The sequence below is a fragment of the Octopus bimaculoides genome, chromosome 1 (genome assembly GCF_001194135.2).
Source record: "Octopus bimaculoides isolate UCB-OBI-ISO-001 chromosome 1, ASM119413v2, whole genome shotgun sequence".
In the NCBI taxonomy this organism is placed as follows: Eukaryota; Metazoa; Mollusca; class Cephalopoda; order Octopoda; family Octopodidae; genus Octopus; species Octopus bimaculoides.
Window position 1 is genome coordinate 51,939,349 of NC_068981.1, and position 5,136 is coordinate 51,944,484.

Below are 5,136 nucleotides of genomic sequence, written 5' to 3' on the forward strand. Positions count from 1 at the left end.
CTTCTGATCCTTTCCCTCATCACTGAGTACTTGATATTGTCCCCTTCAATTACCCCTAGGTATTTGTAGCTCTCTGCTGGTTCTAACTCTTTTATGACATTTTGCTGGTTAAGGTTCACATTAGATGTATTTGTCATTTTTCCTTTGATAAAGGTAGCTTTTGCACATTTATCAAGGCCAAATTGCATCCTGATGTCATCACTGAATTGTTTAACAATTGTTTAACAATATTATTATTATTATTATTATTATTATTATTATTATTATTATTATTATTATTATTATCATCATCACCACCACCATCATCATCATCATCATAGCCTATGCATAGCTTCTAACGCTGGATATGTATTACAGTGTCAGCTGTTCACTACAAGTGAACTAAGGTAACACCTCTTACTTTTCGAGCACCTTCCTGAGTATTCGAGCGGTTCCAAGCAGTGCTGTTTTCTGCAAGTGCTCCACCCTTATTGCAGCCCCTATTCATTCTATGTACTTCTCGAGAGTTTTTCTCACTGTTCCCAGGGCTCCGACAATTATTGATACTACTGCTACTTTTTGCATCCACAACTACTGTGAACTTCCCAAGATAACCTGTCATATCTCTCAACTTTTCTTTCTTCCCTATCGCATACCTTGTTGTCAACTGGGCTTGTTATATCTATGATCCAGCATAGTTTGTTTTCTTTCACAATTAAGACTGTCTGGCTTCCTATTCTCTATCTCATGGTCGCACTGAACCATAAAATCTCACAGGATCTTTGCATTTATATTTTCGACGATGGCTTCAGGTCTGTGGTCGTAGCAATTTTTTGCTCTGTCAAATCCATACTTGTGGTAAAGTGTCCAATGGACAAGCCTTCCTATATTGTCATGGCATCTCTTATATTCCTTCTGGGATGCCATACGGTTTCACCGTTTTGTTCACAGATTCTGCACTTATCACTTTCTGCTGTGTCATCTGTTCTGTATTTTATGTAGTTTGTTCTTAGTACTTGCTCTTGGGCAGCACAGATTAGAGCCTCCGTTTCTAGTTTTAATTCACTTTTAGTCACCCACAGCCATCTTTTTTCTCTGTCTTCCTTATCTTCAACATTTTTATGAAATTTACCATGCATTCTTTTCTTTACCCACCTATTTTCAGTTTCATTCGTTTTCAATTTCTTATATAGTGCTTTATTTTTGCAATCTTTCATCTTACACAATCCTGACCTTCTTACTTCTAATAATAGCAGTTCTGTGGCATTTTTTACATGCCATGCTATGTCATTTTCTTCTGCTCTAATGCTGTGTTCGCATCCAATAAGTTCTCTTCCCCCTATTTTTCTTGGTCTATACAGTCTGTCTGTGTCCCTTTTTGGGTGGAGTGAGCCATATCTAGTTGGCAACTTCCTTGTCTTTCTATCTAAGCTGTTTCGTTCGTCTACTGTCCATGTAATTACCCCTGTTCCATATCTAAGAAGTGAAACCACCCAGGTGTTGATAGCTTCGATTTTTTTCCGTCCGTTTAATTTCGACTTAAGGATCAGTCTCAGTCTGCGCAAGTACTCTACCTTAATTTTTTCTGTCATTTCTTTCTCCATCAATTTATCTATTTTCCAAAATCCCCAAGTACTTATAGACCGTCTCTTCTATTTGCTTCATAACCTCCACCGAAGGTATCGTTAGCCCGTCTATACATTTGATTTTGCCTCTCTTCATGACTAACACAACCATATTTTCTCAGTCCGAACTCCATTCTGGTATCAGCACTGAAAGTATACACCGTATCAGCGAAGGAACTGACTTGGGTTTCATCCTTACCATAAAATGGATGTAGTGGCCTAGTCTGTCATGCTTTCTGAGGTACTTTTTTTCAGCGAGGACTGGGCAGCCAAAAACAACATGATCAATTGTCTCTGTGAATTTTCCGCAAATTCTGCACGAGGAGTCAGATCCATCTTTAAGGACGTTTGCATGGTGGTAGTAGTAGTAGTAGTAGTAGTAGTAGTAGTAGTAGTAGTAGTAGTAGTAGTAGTAGTTATTTTGCTGTCCACAATGATTCACATGCGAAATACATAGGAAAGCAACTAACAAGATGCACTGGATATTCATTCATCGCGAATAAAAAGGTGAGATCAGCAATAACAATGAACAGACTATAACATAATACAATGCTATGCATTATGTATTATGTGAAGGCGCATGGCTCAGCGGTTAGAGCGTCGAGCTTACAATTGTGAGGTTGTGAGTTCGAATCCCGGACTGGGCTGCGCGTTGTGTTCTTGAGCAAGACACTTTATTTCACGTTGCTCCAGTTCACTCAGCTGTAGAAATGATTTGCGACGTCACAGGTGCCAAGCTGTATCAGCCTTTGCCTTTCCTTTGGACAACATTGGTGGCGTAGAGAGGGGAGGCCGGTATGCATGTGTGACTGCTGGCCTTCCATAAACAACCTTACCCGGACTTGTGTCTGGGAGGGTAATTTTCTAGGTGCAATCCCATGGTCAGTCATGACTGAAGGGGGTCTCAGCAATGCATTATAAAAAACAATATATAGCATTAACATTACAGAACGAAATAATATAAATAGCTGCAATAGAACCATAGGAGACCTGCACACGGCCAGCATTATCCTTACACTCCAAAGACAAGTACTCTTTCTTTCTCTCTCTCTCCTCCTCTCTATCTATTTATCTTTATGTGTATCTCTCTCTCCCTCTCCCTGTTCTTCTCCCCAGCCTACAACCGCACAGCATAGTTACGAGAGTGTGAGCACATGTCGTGAAGCTAATCATCCTTCATTTACCCCTATTCCATAAAATTTACTGGGGAGGTGTGACTCTTTCCCCATCATCACCTCTCTCCTCTTTTTTGAATAAGTTGATGTGAGCTTGCTTAAGGAAAAAACTACCATTCTCAAACCTTCCGACCGTGTCCACCACGAAACTTCTTTCGTCATATCCACCAGGCTACCGGTCTTCTTTACCACAGATTCAGCTGCTGGTGGCTCCGCTACAACCATGATTGTAAAGTTTATCCCGAACAGGCTTTACCCACTCAGTAACTATGTAACTGTGTAGCACTGCCAGATCAAGAACTTTTGGAAAGTATCCAAAACCCATGACAGAGACTGCTCAGACTATCCATGCCTATATCTTCGTGACCATACCTGTTCAGTACAGCCATCGGCCAGGAATCACTGTCTCCATACTTAAGCATTCTCAACAAACGTATTCCGAGATACCCACTCCTCACACCCACAGAGGAAATGTTGGTAGCATATCGACCTATTCCTTCAGCAAGAAGTGAAACAACATGTACTCCAATCATGTTAGGTGTTTAGCGAGACAAGGTGTGGAGATCCGGCGGCAATACATCACCGGAGTGATACAGACGTTAGTTACTTCTTTCCAAACATTTAGGGACAAACTTCCTGCGATTGCTTTCCAGTTTTTATGGAAGATGATGATGATGAAAATGATGATGGTGATGGTGATGATGATGATGATGATGATGATGATGATGATGATGATGATGATGATGATGATGATGATGATGATGACGATGGAGGTGCTGGTGACAACGACGACGACGACAAAGACAACAATGACCACGACCACGATATGAAACGCGGAAATAGTTGCTTTCATACCATGTATCGTGTCTGATAGAGTAAACGCCAGTCAATCAGAAGTGGCTTAGCGAAACAGATAATTCTAAGAGTAAATCTTTAAATCCGATAATATGACTGAACAGAGGATGAGTCGCCATCAGCAAAATGGCTCTTCTGGGATATAAAATATAAAGAATATTAAAGAAAAAAACTCTAAACTGGGCTTAAACTTAATTCAGTTATATTCAAGATATTGCCGGGTTTAATATTGTTAATCTTTATTCATGGTTTTCTTTTTTTCACTCTTTCGTTTTCTAATTCAATTTGATCAGCAACATATTTTAGATATTTTTCCCGTTCACTTTTAGAATTTTCTTTCCTCTTCCTTCTTCTCCTACAAAAATACTTGATGTTTGTTTGCTTTTGACACCTTGCAATCCACAGAGATTTCTTATTCGGTTTAAAAGCATTTTAAGTTCACATATTTCGCAAAATATCTTTATTCTAAATGGCAATAATTATTAATTTTTGTAATTTTTTTTTTCAGCCTATCGGAATAAATGAAAATGTCTCAAAAGTAAGTGTTTTCGTTTTGGGTAGAATGAGATTGATATCGACAACCATATAATTATTTCTAATATGTATGTGTGTGCGTGTGTGCATGTGTGTGTGCGTGCGTATGCGTTCGAATGCATGTGTCTTTGTGTGCGTGTGCGCATGCCCGTTTGCATATGTGTGTGTTTGTGTGTGTATTTATGTGCTTGTTTGTGTGTATATATGTGCGTATATGTGTGCGTGTGTGTGTGTGCAAATAAATATGTATATATATAAGATTTTTCTCTTATTTATTTTCTTACTTAGAAAGTTATATTTATCACTTCAGTTGAGATAGACAAAAGCATGGCATAGATAGCTTGAGAGAACATTAAAAATTGGGAAGACCAAAGATTAAGAGAATGAGATATTTTATGCAATATTTAGCTCAAAGTTTACTTCATTAAATTTAAAAGTGTTCCAAATATATTATATTATATTGCCGAAATTAAGCACTATTTTTTGTATCTTACCATCATACATACTTGATAGTAATTTTTCTCATTATTAATAACGTTGCTAGTGAATTGGAAGAGGACGAGTAGGAGGGGAAGAAGGTGACAGAAGATGAAGAGGTGGCGAAGGAGAAAGCAAGGGAGAAAATGTGCTGAAAACGTAGGGGTAGAGTTTCAGAAACATATTAGTCATGAAACGTTTAACCTAAATGACTTTCAGTGAAATATACACACATCTCTTTTCGTATTTGTTCCAGTTGTTGCTGATGCTGTTACTGTTGTTCTTCTTCTCGTTCTCATCACTGTCATCATCATCATTGCTGTAATTGTGTGTCAGATGGGTGTCAGAGCTTCTTGCTGGTCAATTGTTAGATCATGTACAATGAATTAATAAATTACTCCTAGCAGCTAGTTCTCAGTATGTGTGTGTGTGTGTGTGTGTGTGTGTGTGTGTGTGTATATATATACATGTGTATACGTATATGTATATAT